The sequence below is a fragment of the Arachis hypogaea genome, chromosome 7, assembly GCF_003086295.3.
Source record: "Arachis hypogaea cultivar Tifrunner chromosome 7, arahy.Tifrunner.gnm2.J5K5, whole genome shotgun sequence".
In the NCBI taxonomy this organism is placed as follows: domain Eukaryota; kingdom Viridiplantae; phylum Streptophyta; class Magnoliopsida; order Fabales; family Fabaceae; genus Arachis; species Arachis hypogaea.
This window is the reverse complement of record NC_092042.1, coordinates 43,766,377-43,784,375: the sequence shown is the minus strand read 5'-3', so window position 1 is coordinate 43,784,375 and position 17,999 is coordinate 43,766,377. Positions and strand designations below refer to the sequence as shown.

Below are 17,999 nucleotides of genomic sequence, written 5' to 3'. Positions count from 1 at the left end.
ATTCTTCAAAGAAGAAGAAACCATGGCAGCCGAAAACAACAACAATGCCAACAATGCAAGGAAGGTGCTGGGTGACTTTACTGCACGTACTCCCGACTTCTATGGGAGAAGCATCTCTATCCCTGCCATTGGAGCAAACAACTTTGAGCTTAAGCCTCAATTAGTTTCTCTAATGCAACAAAATTGCAAGTTCTATGGACTTCCATTGGAAGATCCTCATCAGTTCTTAGCTGAATTCTTGCAAATCTGTGACACTGTCAAGACCAATGGGGTTGACCCTGAGGTCTACAGACTTATGCTATTCCCTTTTGCTGTAAGAGACAGAGCTAGGATATGGTTGGACTCAAAACCTAAAGAAAGCCTGAACTCTTAGGAAAAGCTAGTCAATGCCTTCTTGGCAAAGTTCTTTCCACCTCAAAAATTGAGTAAGCTTAGAGTGGAAGTCCAAACCTTCAGACAGAAGGAAGGTGAATCCCTCTATGAAGCTTGGGAAAGATACAAATAATTGATCAGAAAGTGTCCCTCTGACATGCTTTCTGAATGGAGCATCATAGGTATCTTCTATGATGGTCTGTCTGAACTGTCCAAGATGTCATTGGATAGCTCTGCTGGAGGATCTATTCATTTGAAGAAGACGCCTGTAGAAGCTCAAGAACTCATTGAAATGGTTGCAAATAACCAATTCATGTACACTTTTGAAAGGAATTCTGTGAACAATGGGACGAATCAAAAGAAATGAGTTCTTGAGATTGATACTCTGAATGCCATATTGGCTCAGAACAAAATATTGACTCAGCAAGTCAATATGATTTCTCAAAGTCTGTCTGGAATGCAAGCTGCACCAGGCAGTACTAAGGATGCTTCATCTGAAGAAGAAGCTTATGATCTTGAGAACCCTTCAATGGAAGAGGTGAATTACATGGGGGAACCCTATGGAAACACCTATAATCCTTCATGGAGAAATCATCCAAATCTCTCATGGAAGGATCAACAGAGACCTCAACAACGTTTCAATAATAATAATGGTGGAAGAAACAGGTTTAGCAATGGCAAGCCTTTTCCATCATTTTCTCAGCAACAGACAGAGAATCCTAAGCAGAGCCACTCTGACTTAGCAACCATGGTCTCTGATCTAATCAAAACCACTCAAAGTTTCATGACTGAAACAAGGTCCTCCATTAGAAACATGGAGGCACAAGTGGGTCAGCTGAGTAAGAAAGTTACTGAACTCCCTCCTAGTACTCTTCCAAGCAATACAGAAGAGAATCCAAAAGGAGAGTGCAAGGCCATCAACATGGCCGAATTTGGAAAGGAGAAAGAGGCAGTGAACGCCACTGAGGAAGACCTCAATGGACATCCACTGGCCTCCAATGAGTTCCCTAATGAGGAACCATGGGAATCTGAGGCTCACACTGAGACCATAGAGATTCCATTGGATTTACTTCTGCCATTCATGAGCTCTGATGAGTATTCTTCTTCTGAAGAGGACGAAGATGTCACTGAAGAGCAAGTTGCTAAGTACCTTGGAGCAATCATGAAGCTAAATGACAAGTTATTTGGTAATGAGACTTGGGAGGATGAACCCCCTTTGCTCACCAAAGAACTGGATGACTTGACTAGGCAGAGATTACCTCAAAAGAGACAGGACCCTAGGAAGTTCTCAATACCTTGTACAGTAGGCACCATGACCTTCAAGAAGGCTCTGTGTGACCTAGGGTCAAGCATAAACCTCATGCCTCTCTCTGTAATGGAGAAGCTAGGGATCTTTGAGGTGCAAGCTGCAAGAATCTCACTAGAGACAGGAGATAATTCAAGAAAACAAGCTTATGGACTTGTAGAGGATGTTCTGGTAAAGATTGAAGACCATTACATCCCTGCTGATTTCATAGTCCTAGAGACTGGGAAGTGCATGGATGAATCCATCATCCTTGGCAAACCCTTCCTAGCCACAGCAAAGGCTGTGATTGATGTTGACAGAGGAGAATTAATCATTCAAGTAAATGAAGAATCCCTTGTGTTTAAAGCTCAAGGATATCCCTTTGTAACCATGGAGAGGAAGCATGAAGAGCTTCTCTCAAAACAGAGTCAAACAGAGCCCCCACAGTCAAACTCTAAGTTTGGTTTTGGGAAGCCACAACCAAATTCTAAGTTTGGTGTTGAACCCCCACATTCAAACTCTAAGTTTGGTGTTGGGAGGTTCCAACACTGCTCTGAGTATCTGTGAGGCTCCATGAGAGCCCACTGTCAAGCTACTGACATTAAAGAAGCGCTTGTTGGGAGGCAACCCAATGATATATTTATCTATTTTCCATTATTATTTTATGTTTTCTACAGGTTGATGATCATCGGAAGTCACAAAATCAATTGAAAAAGCAAAAACAGAATGAAAAACAGAAAGAAAAACAGCACACCCTGGAGGAAAACTTGCTGGCGTTTAAACGCCAGTAAGGGCAGCAAATGGGCGTTTAACGCCCAGTCTGTACCATTCTGGGCGTTTAACACCAGAAAGGGGCACCAGACTGGCGTTAAACGCCAGGAAGGGGCAAGAAGTTGGTGTTAAATGCCAGAAATGGGCACCAGCCCGGCGTTTAACGCCAGAATTTGCAGAAGGAGCATTTTTGCTCGCCACTTGGTGCAGGGATGAATTTTCCTTGACACCTCAGGATTTGTGGACCCCACAGAATCCCTACCTACCCCACCACTCTCTCTCTTCTTCACCCATTCACCAATCACTTCAACACCTCTTCCCCAAAAACCCCTCACCTATCAAATCCCATTATTCTCTTCGCCACTCACATCCATCTTTCATAAAATCCCACCTACCTCACCATTCAAATTCAAACCACTTTCCCTCCCGAACCTACCCATTATGGCCAAACCATACACCCCCTCTCCACTCCTATATAAACCCATCTTCACTCCTCCATTTTCACACAACCTAAACACTACTTCTCCCCCTTGGCCGAACCACAAAGCTTCCTCCATCTCCTCTATTTCTTCTTCTTCTACTCTCTTCTTTCTTCTTTTGCTCGAGGACGAGCAAACTATCTAAGTTTGGTGTAGTAAAAGCATTTCTTTTTGTTTTTCCATAACCATTTATGGCATCTAAGGCCGGAGAAACCTCTAGAAAGAGGAAAGGGAAGGCAAAAGCTTCCACCTCCGAGTCATGGGAGATGGAAAGATTCATCTCAAGGGTGCATCAAGACCACTTCTATGAAGTTGTGGCCATGAAAAAGGTGATCCCCGAGGTCCCTTTCAAACTCAAAAAGAGTGAATATCCGGAGATCCGACATGAGATCCGAAGGAGAGGTTGGGAAGTTCTTACCAACCCCATTCAAAAAGTCGGAATCTTAATAGTTCAAGAGTTCTATGCTAATGCATGGATCACCAAGAATCATGATCAAAGTGTGAACCCGGACCCAAAGAATTGGCTTACAATGGTTTGGGGGAAATGCTTATACTTTAGTCCGGAAAATGTAAGGTTGGCATTCAACTTGCCCATGATGCAAGGAGATGAACACCCTTACACTAGAAGGGTCAACTTTGATCAAAGGTTGGACCAAGTCCTCATAGACATTTGTGAAGAGGGCGCTCAATGGAAGAGAGATTCAAGAGGGAAGCTGGTTCAACTGAGAAGGCATGACCTTAAACCCGTGGCTAGAGGATGGTTGGAGTTTATCCAACGCTTAATCATTCCCACTAGCAACCGGTCCGAAGTTACTATAGACCGGGCTATCATGATTCATAGCATCATGATTGGAGAGTAAGTAGAAGTTCATGAGGTTATATCCCAAGAACTTTATAAGGTGGCGGACAAGTCCTCTACCTTGGCAAGGTTAGCCTTCCCTCATCTCATTTGTCATCTCTGTTATTCAGTTGGAATTGACATAGAGGGAGACACCCTCATTAATGAGGACAAGCCCATCACTAAGAAAAGGATGGAGCAAACAAGAGATCCCACTCATCATGAAATCCTTGAGATGCCTCAAGGGATGCACTTTCCTCCACAAAACTATTGGGAGCAAATCAACACCTCCCTAGGAGAATTGAAATCCAACATGGGACAACTAAGGGTGAAGCATCAAGAACATTCCATCCTCCTCCATGAAATTAGAGAAGATCAAGGAATTATGAGAGAGAAGCAACAAAGGCAAGGAAGAGACATTGAGGAGCTCAAGCACTCCATAAGATCTTCAAGAGGAAGAACAACCCGCCATCACTAAGGTGGACCCGTTCTTTAACTTCCTTGTTCCTTATTTTCCTGTTTTTCGAAAATTATACTTATGTTTATCTATGTTTGTGTCTTATGATCATTAGTGTCTTAGTGTCTATGCCTTAAAGTTATGAATGTCCTATGAATCCATCACCTTTCTTAAATGAAAAATGTTCTTAATTGAAAAAGAGAAGAATTGCATGAATTTTGAATTTTATAACAGATTAATTATTTTGATGTAGTGGCAATACCTTTGACTTCTGAATGTATGCTTGAACAGTGCATATGTCTTTTGAATTTATTGTTCATGAATGTTGGCTCTTGAAAGAATGATGAAAAAGGAGACATGTTACTGAGGATCTGAAAAATCATACAAATGATTCTTGAAGCAAGAAAAAGCAGTGTATTCAAAAAAAAAAGAGAGAAAGAAAGAAAGGAAAAACAAAAAGAAAAAAATAAAGTCATGATCCAAGGCAAAAAGAGTGTGCTTAAGAACCCTGGACACCTCTAATTGGGGACTCTAGCAAAGCTGAGTCACAATTTGAAAAGGTTCACCCAGTTATGTGTCTGTGGCATGTATGTATCCGGTGGTAATACTAGAAGATAGAGTGCTTTGGGCCACGGCCAAGACTCATAAAGTAGCTATGTTCAAGAATCATCATACTTAACTAGGAGAATCAATAACACTATCTGGATTCTGAGTTCCTAGAGAAGCCAATCATTCTGAATTTCAAAGGATAAAGTGAGATGCCAAAACTGTTCAGAGGCAAAAAGCTAAAGCCCTGCTCATCTAATTAATACTGATCTTCATAGATGTTTTTGGAATTCATTGCATATTCTCTTCTTTTTATCTTATTTGATTTTCAGTTTCTTGGGGACAAGCAACAATTTAAGTTTGGTGTTGTGATGAGCGGATAATTTATACGCTTTTTGGCATTGTTTTTAGTATGTTTTTTAGTATGTTTTTGTTTGTTTTTATTATATTTTTATTAGTTTTTAGTTAAAATTCACTTTTCTGGACTTTACTATGAGTTTGTGTGTTTTTCTGTGATTTCAGGCATTTTCTGGCTGAAATTGAGGACCAGAGCAAAAATCTGATTCAGAGGCTAAAAAGGACTGCAGATGCTGTTGGATTCTGACCTTCCTGCACTCGAAGTGGATTTTCTGGAGCTACAGAAGCCCAATTGGTGCGCTCTTAACTTCGTTGGAAAGTAGACATCCTGGGCTTTCCAGCAATGTATAATAGTTCATACTTTGAATGAGATTTGATGGCCCAAACAGGCGTTTCAAGTCAGCTCAAGAATTCTGGCGTAAAACGCCGGAACTGGCACAAGAATGGGAGTTAAACGCCCAAACTGGCACAAAAGCTGGCGTTTAACTCCAAGAAAAGTCTCTACACGAAAATGCTTCAATGCTCAGCCCAAGCACACACCACGTGGGCCCGGAAGTGGATTTTTATGTCATTTACTCATCTTTGTAAACCCTAAGATACTAGTTCTCTACAAATAGGACCTTTTGCTATTGTATTTTCATCTTTTGATCACTTTAGATCTTAGGATCATCTTTGGACGTCTAATTCTTAGATCAGATCTTGGTTCTTCTGGTTCCCTCTCTGGGGCCGAAGCCAATGATCACCATTATCACTTATGTATTTTCAAAGGTGGAGTTTCTACACACCATAGATTAAGGTGTGGAGCTCTGCTGTACCTCGAGTATTAATGCAATTACTATTGTTCTTCTATTCAATTCAGCTTATTCTTATTCTAAGATAATCATTCGCACCCAAGAACATGATGAATGTGATGATTATGTGACGCTCATCATCATTCTCACTTATGAATGCGTGCCTGACAACCACTTCTGTCCTACAAGCAAACAAGGCTTGAATGTTTATCTCTTGGATTTCTTAATCGGAATCTTTGTGGTATAAGCTAGAATTGATGGCGGCAGAGAATTCGGAAGGTCTAAACCTTGTCTGTGGTATTCTGAGTAGGATTCAAGGATTGAATGACTATGACGAGCTTCAAACTCGCGATTGTGGGGCGTTAGTGACAGACGCAAAAGAATCACTAGATTCTATTCCAACATGATCGAGAACCAACAGCTGAATAGCCGTGCTATGACAGAGCGCATTGAACATTTTCATTGAGAGAACGGGATTGTAGCCACTGACAACGGTGATGCCCAACATACAGCTTGCCATGGAAAGGAGTAAGAAGGATTGGATGAAGACAGTAGGAAAGCAGAGAGACGGAAGGGACAAAGCATCTCCATACGCTTATCTGAAATTCTCACCAATGAATTACATAAGTATTTCTATCTTTCTTTTATGCTTTATTCATAAATCATCCATAACCATTTGAATCCGCCTGACTGAGATTTACAAGATGACCATAGCTTGCTTCATACCAACAATCTCCGTGGGATCGACCCTTACTCGCGTAAGGTTTATTACTTGGACGACCCAGTGCACTTGCTGGTTAGTTGTGCGATGTTGTGATAAAGAGTTGAAATTGCAATTGAGCGTACCATGTTGATGGCGCCATTGATGATCACAATTTCGTGCACTAATGTGCTAGCCTCTTCTTCCATATCTAGCACAACAAAGTCGGCCGAGAAAATGAATTCTCTCACTTTCACCAACAAGTCTTTCACTACCCCATGTGGAAACTTAAATGTTCTGTTAGCCAATTGGAGTGTCATTCTTGTTGGTTTGACTTCCTTAATCTTCATCCTCCTCATCATGGTTAGAGACATGAGATTGATGCTAGCTCTCAGGTCGCACAAGGCGTTTTCAATACTGATATCCCCTATGATGCAGGGGATTTGGAAGCTTACTGGGTCCTTCACTTTCTAAGGAAGTTTCTTTTGTATGATGGCACTACACTCCTCTGTCAGCACTACAGTCTCTTTTTCTCCCCAATTTTTTTTCTTGTCATGAGCTCCTTAAAAAATTTGGCATAAAGTGGCATTTGCTCTAAAGCTTCAGCAAATGGTATGTTGATTTGGAGCTTCTTGAAGATCTCTAGGAATATAGAGAACTGGCTATCCTTCCCATCTTTGCTCAGCCTCTGTGTGTATGGTGCCTTTGGCACATAAGGCTTCAAGGTTGGCTTTGGTGAAGGTGGGGCAGGGGCCTCTCCTTCGTTCTTGTTTCCATGTTTTTCTGTAACCTCTTCTACTTGGTTGCACTTGCTTGTGGTTGTTTCTTCTATAACGTTTCCGCTTCTGAGGGTAATGGCTTTGCATTCCCCCCTTGGGTTGGCCATGGTGTCACTGGGAAATGTATGTGTGGGCATTGGGATCTGCTTGGATAGAATTTCCACTTGTGCTTCTAGCTTTGAGATTTCTACACCTTGATTCTTCAGATTTGATCTATATTCTTCTTGATTGGTGTCTATCCTTCTATCAGTCTGCGTCTGTCTCTCCATAAGAGTGGAGACGGCTCCTGCAAGCTGTGATGATAGTTGTGCTATTGCAGCCTCCACGCTCTCAAAGTTGCTCTTGATTTCACATTGTTGCATGGTTGGGGGTGGTGTGTCTTGATGGTGGTTGTTGTGTGTTTGTTGGTTGCCATGGTATGATGTGTTTTGTGAGTTATGGTGTTGATTTAATGGATAAGGTTTGTTGTGGATGGTTATGGCTTTGTTGGTTTTCCCACCCAAAATTTGGGTGGTTCTTCCAACCTAGATTGTATGTCTTGGAGTTGGGGTCATATGGTGGTCTAGATGAGTTGTTCACATAATTTGCTTGCTCCCATTCACCTTGAGCTTCTGATGCATCTTCTTCTTGGGGTGGTGCTTGAGCTTGGACAACTAAAACTTGGCCAGCCTCTATCTTCTTGGTTAAGGCTGCTAGTTGTGCTGCAATTGCCTTGTTTTGAGCTAACAAGGCGTCCATAGAATTGAGTTCTAGCACTCCTTTCTTCTGAGTTATTTCTGAAGCATAGAAATACTCATTCTCAGCTACAATCTCGTTGACATCTATGGCTTCTTCGATAGTCTTCTTTTTGTTGAGTGAGCCTCCTGGTCTACAGCCTTTTTTGCCTCATATGATAGCCCTTCGTAAAAGATGTGTAGTTGAACCCATTCATTAAACATTTCTGGGGGGCACTTTCTTGTCAAATCTTTGAACCTCTCCCAGGCCTCATAGAGTGTTTCACTATCTTGTTGCCTGAATGTTTGCACCTCAGTTCTCAATCTGTTGACTAGCTGTAGATGGTAGAATCTTGCTAGAAATTTGTTCACAACGTCCTTCCATGTGGTTAAACTTTCCTAGGGGAATGCTTCCAACCACTTTACTTCCTTGTCTCTAAGTGAGAAAGGGAACAAGAGTAGCTTGTAGGTATCAGGGTGTACACCATTGGACTTCACAGTGTCGCATATCCTTAAAAATGCAGTGAGATGTTGATTTGGATCCTCTTGAGCACCTCCTTTATATGAACAATTATTCTGGACAAGTGTGATGAGTTGGGTTTCAACTCAAAGTTATTGGCATGGATTGTTGGCTTTAGGATGCTGCTGTCACAGTTTCCTGGATTTGGGTTGATGTAGGAGCCTAACACTCTTCTCTCTTGCCCAACATGATTTCCAGCTTCCTCTCTAACATGGTTATGTGCTTTTTCCTCCATGGTGGTTTCTAGATCTTCCTCCACTTCTTCCTCTCCAACTATGCCTTTGCCTTTTGCTTCGCTCCTTAATCTAAGGAAGGTCTTCTCAGGTTCATTATCGAAAGGGGATACAGTTCCTCCTCTTCTACCTGTCATACACTCAGCAAATAACCAGCAGAGAACAAGTGAAGTGAAAAAAATCTTGTTGAGATTAGTGGTTAGCCTTGTTGATGCAATTAATGAAACAGTTAGAAGGATGGAAATATGGACAATGGATAACTAAAATTATTCCAGCAAATGGATAGAAATAATAATAAAAAATGGAGAAAAGAATTTAGGATCAATAAAAAAATAACAAGGTAATTAAAATGCTTAATCTAGCTCTCCAATCAATTTAATCATTGTCAAATTCAAACCAATCCCCGGCAACGGTGCCATGAAACTTGATGAGTTCGGAATTCACACCCCATAAAAATTTTGATTATGAATCTGCTCTTTTGGCAAGCGCACCAAAATTATCGTCAAGTAATAACCCACAGTGGAGTGGGATCGTATCCACAGAGATTGGTAGTTTTGAGCAATTTTAATCAATTGGTGAATCAGTCAAGCTAAGCAAATAGATGGTTATTGCAGAATTGTAAATGGGCAAAAGTGTAAATGACTGAAGAGTAAAGAAAGCAGTAAAGTGCTGGAATTAAAATGGCAAGAATGTAAAGGACTGAGGATTAAATGACTTAATTGTAAATGGGAATGGGGAATTGCAGAATATAAACGAAAGCTATAAAGAAAGTGGTAGATGAGAATAGGGGAGTTCATTGAGATTAGGAGATGTTGTCTCTTTGGATTAAATTCAGCTTATATCCTCTTCAATCATGCAACTCATTGACCTCATGACAATCATGATTGATTGAGCCCTAATCCCTTGGTGACTCAATCTCTCAGATCTTGATCAATAGCCAATTCCTTGGTCTAATTGCTCATAAAGAGAGATATGCTTGGTCCTTGATTATACCACACATCATCATAGGTCCAGGTAGAGGGAAGATTATATGTTACCATATCCAAACACCAAAATCCAGATTCTACTCAAGTGTGAGAAGGGATTTCTAGCATGGTTTCATGTTTCCTTTCCCAAGGTTCCCATGAAACCCATTTTGCATTCAATCTCTTTTCAAAGATAATTGAACACTAGGCATGAAGAATGAAATTCCTTCTAGCAAATCAAAGAGAAGATGAAGAGAAGAAAAAATTCACTATCATTAATCCATCAAGTACAACAGAGCTCCCTCTCTCAATGAGAGGGAATTTAGCTACTCACAGCTTAGAGAAAAGTACTCAAGATGGAAAAGATGAAGTGGAAAGTGATCTAACTGCTTAACCCCCTTTTTAGTACTTCTTCGGGTTATTTATACTACTCCTAATTCTCAAAATAAAAGAATTACAAAAGTGAAAAAGAAAAATTACAATTTGGAGGGAAAAGAAACTCAATAAGCATGACTTTTCAGCTGGCGTGTGGTTGACGCTTCAGTGGCGTGCCACGTCCTCCTCCAATTCTGGCTTGGCGTGCCATGCCCAGTCCCTCAAGTGGCACACCCTTTTTCATTAACATCCCTGGCATGCCACGCCTTCGAGCCAAAGTGGCACGCCCTGGCCTTTGTCATCTTCTTCTTGCCTCTGAAAACTTGAACTAGCGTGGGACGCCCAGGGTCTGGCGTGTGACGATCGGATTTCCTATCGATAAAGAATTGCACAAATATAATCGCGTTGTAAGTATAGCTTCTAAACCAACAGAAAATCCTTTCGTACAAACGTTTGGTTGTCACAAGTAACAAACCCAATAAAATTTATAAACCGAAGTATTCAAACCTCGGGTCGTCTTCTCAAGGAATTGCAGGGAAGTATGATTTATTATTGGTTATGAAAAATAGTATTTTTGGGATTTTAAAATAAGGAACAAGTAATTTAAATGACAGGAAAATTAAATTAATAATTATAAAAACTCTTGGCAAGGTATGAAAATTAGAAGTCCTATCCTAGTTATCCTTATCAATGGTAATGAGAATTATATTTTTGCTCCCACTAAGTCAACCTCTAACTATGAAGGTAAGTCAAGTGGATAAATCAATTTAACACCTAAAGTCCTAGTTAACTTCTAAGGAAAGACTAGAGTTATAGGAATCTAAATCAATCGGCAAAGATAACAATTATCAATCACGATGAGTTTGACAACTCAAGAGTCACCAATTAATCAACCAGAACCAAGAATATAGAAAACTAAATAAAAATCATATATCTATAATACCTCAAATTATATTAGTTAAGAAAATCCTAACATGAAAAGTTCATAACCAATTTGGCAACATAAATCAAATACAAATAAAAGCATTGGAATAAATAAAAGCATAAAAGGAATTAAAGTAAAGGAACATTGAACCTGATACGAAGAAATCATAGCCTAATCCTAATAGAAATCCTAAATCCTAATCCTAATCCTAAATCCTAAGAGAGAGGAGAGAGCCTCACTCTCTAAAAACTACATCTAAATTATGAAAAATGAAATATGAGTTATCTCCCTTCATTCCTCCACTTTTCAGCCTTTAATATATGTTTTCTGGGCTTGAAACCGGGCCGAAAATAGCCCAGATTTCGCTGGGGGCGAAATCTGCCACGTTGATTTTCGTCACTGCGACGCGTCTGTGTGAAGCACGCATTCGCGTCGCTTAGCTGTACGGTCACTATGATAAATTATATATCAAATTGAAGCCCCGGATGTTAGCTTTCTAACGCAATTAAAACCGTCTCATTTAGACCACTGTAGCTCAAGTTATGACTGTTTGAATGCGAAGAGGTCAGGCTGACAGCTTTGGCAATTCCTTCATTTTCTTGTACTCCTTACACTTTTGCATGCTTCCTTTCCATCCTCTAAGCCATTCCTGCCCTGTAATTTCTGAAATCACTTAACACACATATCACGACATTGAATGGTAATAATAGAGGATTAAACATAGCAATTTCAAGTTCCAAAGAAGCATGTTTTCAATCATAGCACAAAATCAGGAAGGAAAACATAAACTCATGCAATTAGTATGAATAAGTATATGAAAGATTGATAAAATCCACTCAATTGAGCACAAGATAAACCATAAAATAGTGGTTTATCAGCGTGCCATGCCCTCGCTGCATGCTTAATCCAGCTCTCTGGAAAGTTGAACTAGCGTGGCACGCCCAGGTTTTGGCGTGCCACGCCCTTTGTAAGCACTTGATTCCTCTGTTTGGCATGCCACGCCACGAACTCAAGTGGCACGCCCCAATGGCTTTTGCTTCCTAAATGACGCTGGCGTGCCACGCCTGAGGTTCAAGTGGCACGCCTAAGTGAGGAATAGTGGATGGCGTGCCACGCCTTCGACACCAAGTGGCACGCCCATGTGTTTTGGCCTCCTTCATCCTCTCTGAAAATTTGTACCATCATGCCACGCCTAGAGGCTGGTGTGCCACGCCCATCATCTTGCCTTGGTTCTAGTAGCTGGCGTGCTATGCTCAACATTGAAGTGGCACGCCAAAGTGAGATTCTTGGACTGGCGTGCAATGCCTTTGATACCAAGTGGCACGCCCAGCCCTTGCTTTGGCTTCTTTGTGCATTGGTGTGTCGTGCCTGGTTGCTCAAGTGGCACGCCAAAGTGAGAATTAGAGCCTGGCGTGCCACGCCTTCGATCTCAAGTGGCACGCCCAGGCCTTTTTAGGCTTTTACTTCCCTTCTGGAATCATGTACCAGCATGCCACGCCATGTTACTCAAGTAGCACGCCCATTCATTTTTTGGTTCTTCAAGCTTGGCATGCCACGCCTGACTCCTCAAGTGGCACGCCTAAGTGACTTTTGAAACTGGCATGTCACGCCTTCGACATCAAGTGGCACGCCCTATGGTGAGTGATGGGCTAGGCATGCCACGCCCAACCTGGCGTGCCACGCCCCTTCAATGGCCATCAATGTTGCTTTCTGGAAAGTTGTATTGCCATGCCACGCCCATGTGATTGTTTGAGAACTCCTCTGGACTTCAGTACTAGCGTGCCATGCCCACCTCCTGGCGTGCCACGCCAGTGCATTTTTGTGGCGTTTGTCCAAGTGGCACGCCCAGCTTGTTTTGTTGTTTTCTTCCTATTTTTGATGTTTTTTTCACCTGAAATTCAGCACAACCTCATTTCAAAGCAATGCACTATACTATTCATCAAATATTGCATGAATTGTAATGATCAAATGAGATTATGCTCTTTTGTGGTCCTATTTATGCAAGAAAAAGGGTAGATGATTCAAGTCATCAATGCACAACCAAACAAAACACACATATGATGCATGCCTTTCCTATGGCTGATGAGTCTCATATGTCGGTTATATAGCCAACCCAACATGTCCGGTAGCTAACCCAGACATCGTCCTCTTGAAAACTGGTTAGTGGTACAGTACCACGATCTTCACCTAGTGAGAAGTAAACCACCTCAATCCCCACCATCTGTGGACGGTAAACTACCTCAATCCCCACAGATATTTTTAATTGGAAAACAAAACACTCGTGGATGGTAAATAACCACGATCCCCACAGTACAATTTTCTTTAAAACGACGGTAAATAACCACGATCCCTACAAACATTTCAACATTGGACAAGCGGTAAACCACTACGATCCTTGCCAAGTCAAGCTCAAAAATAATTTCATTTTCAAATTCATTCATAAATCATAATTAAATCAACTCTTATCATTCTTCATTTTCATATTCAACCTCCTCTTTCTCAAACCATCTAACCATCATCGTCACTTTCTTGAACCTTTACCTGGAGCAAATGAACGATGTCACTGGATCTTACACGGAGCCTTAATTTAATCAATTACAATCTCATTTATTCATCAATCATATCTCATCGATTGTCATCATGCCTCCATTCCATTCATCAATAATTCATACTCAAACACAATTTATTATTTTTTAAATAAATCAAATTCAAAACGTAATCCTTTTCTTAATAATTCAAAATCAAATTATAAAATCTTACAAAATTCCAAATCTTTTATAAATAACCACTTCAAAAGAAACCTCCTATTTTCATAAAATTTTCGACAACATCTCCTCTACAACTTAGACTTTTGCCACCCTTCAAGGGTTCCAACCACCAAACCAAACACCTCTCAATCATTCAAATAATCCCTAGTATCGAATTATTTTAAAATCAATCCACTTCCAATATTAAATCATTTACAAAATCAAACCACACATTTCTCAACCAATCCATTAAATTCTATTTCACAAACTCCCAATGAATCCTCAACGCATCAACAGTCATCATTATTTTATACTCATCAAAGTCATAATTAAATACATACAAATTCATTCATCCTTTTATACACAATCCATCAATAATTCATGCTGTTCATTCCTCTCTTAAGGCCTTCTAACCTAAGTTTTCATGTGACATTAAACATTAACTACGAAAAACTAAAATCATACCTTGGTCGATTCCTCCTTAAGCTTGGAACACCTCAAAAACCTCTCCTTTCACAAGCTCCAAGCCTCCAAATGTCAATTCCTCAAGCCTAATTACCCAGATTTCGTTTCAAACCGTCCAATTGAACCCCAAGTCAACCAGAACACAATCTATTTCACACAATATCACTATAATCATGATAAAGTTCAATAATTTAATGACTAACAAGGGTTTAATAGTTTCTTAGCTTACCCATGGATGAAATGGACAAAGCCCAACACTATCCACGAGCTAATTTGACCCTAGAACATTTAAACCACATAATCTCTCAAAATTAAAACCTTAAATTTCGAAATTAGGGAAGAGTGGCTGAGTAATATATTGTTAGATTCTTACCAAATTGATATGTGGGTTTTGTAGAGAATTATGAGACGAATGCGTGGCCGCTGAGGCTCGTCAATCAGAGTTCTGGATTGAAAGTTACGGATGATTGAAAATTGGAAGGGAGGTTTATGGATTTTCAATGTTGTTTCTCTCTTCTGCATGTTTCCAATGAGGATAATAGGGAAGAAGGGTTGGGTTCGAGTATATATAAGTGGGCCTTGGCCTGGTTCGGACGGTTCGGTTTATTAGTCTAGTTTTGGGCCAAAATCTTTAAAATTAATGTTAAAATTCATATTTTAATTATTTTTACTTCATAAAACTATAAAATTTAATTTTTTAATTTCTTTAAATAATAATTAATTTATTAATAATTTTTTTACTAATTACTCATAATTTACAATATTCACCTTCACCTAGTGTACTTTTAAGATAATTTTTGTACTTCTACGCTAGTTTTTTTTCTCCCTTCTCTATAAGCTTTCAATGCCAACTCTTCTTTTCTCTACACATTTGGTTGCCAAGATATTCAATTTTTTTCAAAAGGTGAAAGATAAAGTTCTTTTTTAAGTTTTATTTTTATGTCATTTGACCTTTTTTGTTATTTTTTATTTTTGGCTTTATTTTTGTATCTTTTGGTTATATTGTTAGAATTGAATATGTATTTGTTGAGTTTTTTACTTTTGACATTTATTTTTTAAAGACAAGGCCATCTTGATTAAAAGAATAATTGTTATGGAGATAATTTTTTTAATTGAGAATCAATTATAAAAGTATCTATAAATATAAATAATAAATAAAAACTTAAAAAATATTGATAAGAAAGTTGGTTTTTTCTTTTAAAATTTTTACCTTTAACTTTAATATTTATTTGTTCATTATTTTATTAATAAATTATTTGTTACAAAAATATGTTTACATCAACAAATTTTGATATTAATTAATTGAGTCATTTGGTGTAGTCAATAATCAGTATAATAGAATTAATTTTGATTGTAATTTTCTTTTTCAATTGATGTTTTATATTGGAGTAAATAACCATTTTTAATCACAAAAGATATAAACGCCAACAAATCTACCCATGGAAAAACAAAACTAACACTATAACTACAAAAGATAGACTCCAATAAACAACTAACCAAAACTTAAAAAACTGTTCAAATTCCAAAATTACCCCTTCTTTAACAAATCCATTTTCACAACTTCTCTTCCTCTTACACCACCTCCACCATTACACTCAACTTCAACTTGATAAACCCACCTTCATTGTCCTACGTCAACTCACCCACCAGAAATTCTCCCTTCGAAAATTTGCGATGATTCATATCTATCGTACCTATCCCCAATCTCTTTCAATCGATACGAAAAATTGAAGATCCCATTAGGATTTTCCTTGCGCAGACTGAACCTGGTAGCAAACAGACCGCACTGCATTAAATTTGACGCCGTCGTAGACAAGATTAGCCACGGGGATGCAGTATTCGTCGATGAGCTTGTTGCCGAGGAGAGTACCGTTGTGGCGAAAATCGAAGCGGAAGAAGAGGCCCTTGAAACCTTCTAGAAGTGAGGGTGTGATTCACGCGAGGTCAAAGATCACTGATAAACCACTATTTATGGTATATTTTGGATTGAATTGAGTGAGTTTTGTCAACTATTCTCACACTTATCGATATAAATTGCATGTTTTTAAGTTTCCTTCTTAATTTTGTGCTATGATTGAAAACAAGCTTCTTTGGCATTAAAATTGCTAATTTTTAATCCTCTTTTATTATCATTTAATGTATTGATATGTGCGTTAAGTGATTTCAGAGTTTATAGGGAAGGAATGACTTAGAGGATCGAAAGGGAGCATGCAAAAGTGGAAGGAACACAAAGAATTAAAGAGTTGAGAAGCTGGTACCGATGCATACGCAAGAAAGATGCGTGCGCGTGACCAAATACAGCGTCCACATGACGCGTACGTGATGGGTGAAAATTAAAATTTCACACAAACTCACCGGCCAGTATACCGGGTCGCATCAAGTAGTAATAACTCATAAGAGTGAGGTCAATCCCACAGGGATTGATGGATCCAGCAACTTTAGTGAGGTGATTAGTCTAGTCTAGTGGTGAATGGGTAAAATTGAAGCAGCAGAAAGTAAATTATGGTGAATTTAAAGTGCAGAATGTAGATTTTCAGAAACTTAAAGAGCAAGAAAAGTAAATTGCATCAAGTGTAAAGGGAATTGGGTGCAGAAAAATTAAAGAAAGCAGTAGATCAAGCAATCGAAAAAGAACTCGAGAACAATTGACAGGAAATTTAAATTGCAGGAAGATTAAATCAGACTGACTCATGAACAGAAATGTAAAGTTACAAAAAAAAAAGAAGTGCAGAAGATTGAGATCTGTAATAAAAGTAAACTGAATTCAAGGCAATTGAAATGTAAAAGTGTATCAACTATACTAAGCTCTCTGGAGTCTCTAATCCTCCAAGAGAGATCTGGAGTCTCTAATCCTCCAACCTGAGCCTTCTATTCTATTCCTACTCCTACTGTGCGCTCCCCACGCGTACGCATCTTGTGCGCTTGCGCGTGGGTCGGAAAATGTTAATTCCACGCTTTAGTACCACCCACGTGTTCGTGTGCTTCCTTCCAGATTCTCCATCGACGCGTGCGCGTCTTGTACGCGTACGTGTAGGCTGCAAAACTTCAAGTCCAGATTTGAATGTGCCCAAAAATGTTCACTTAGTGAATGTAGCATTCTCCTTGGAAACGAGCGCCGATCATATCCACGCGTACGCGTACGCGTAGGTCTTCAAAAATCCTTGCCCGACACGTCAGCGTCTTGTACGCGTGTGCGTCGTGGTGTTTTCGCGCCAAGAGAACTTTCCTTGTTTAAATCATGGGCCACGCTTTTAAAAGTGTGGCCTAAGACTCCAAAGTGTGCTCCAACTTCAAAAGATTGTCCAGAGTTCTTCCTTTGAGTTTATTTTGTGCTTTCTGCTTCTTTTCCTTCATCTTTTCACCTATCATCAACCAATCAAATACATCAAAGCCTTGGCATAATCATCAAATCTTGCATCATTCATATTATAAACTAAATCTTGCAAGAAATCTAATGAAAATGCTTAAAATTACCAATGTTTGATTGAATCAAGACAATCATGAAATTCTCACTCAAACACTTACTTATTGCCTAAAATGCATGAAAATTAAGTAAAAACTAATGAAATAAGCTTGTGAAACTAGCCTAAGATGACTTGTCATCACAACACCAAACTTAAATATTGCTTGTCCCCAAGCAAGCAGTAAAACAGAATAAGAATGAATGAAGATAGAGAAGAG

The 17,999-nt window shown here is 39.4% G+C and overlaps 1 non-coding gene across 1 annotated transcript; it reads right to left on the bottom strand.

The window, feature by feature from the left end:
* Positions 1-427: 427 nt before the first annotated feature.
* Positions 428-535, bottom strand: LOC112704195 (small nucleolar RNA R71). The gene has a single exon (XR_003154831.1). It is a non-coding gene; the product is annotated as a small nucleolar RNA R71 (small nucleolar RNA).
* Positions 536-17,999: the final 17,464 nt, after the last annotated feature.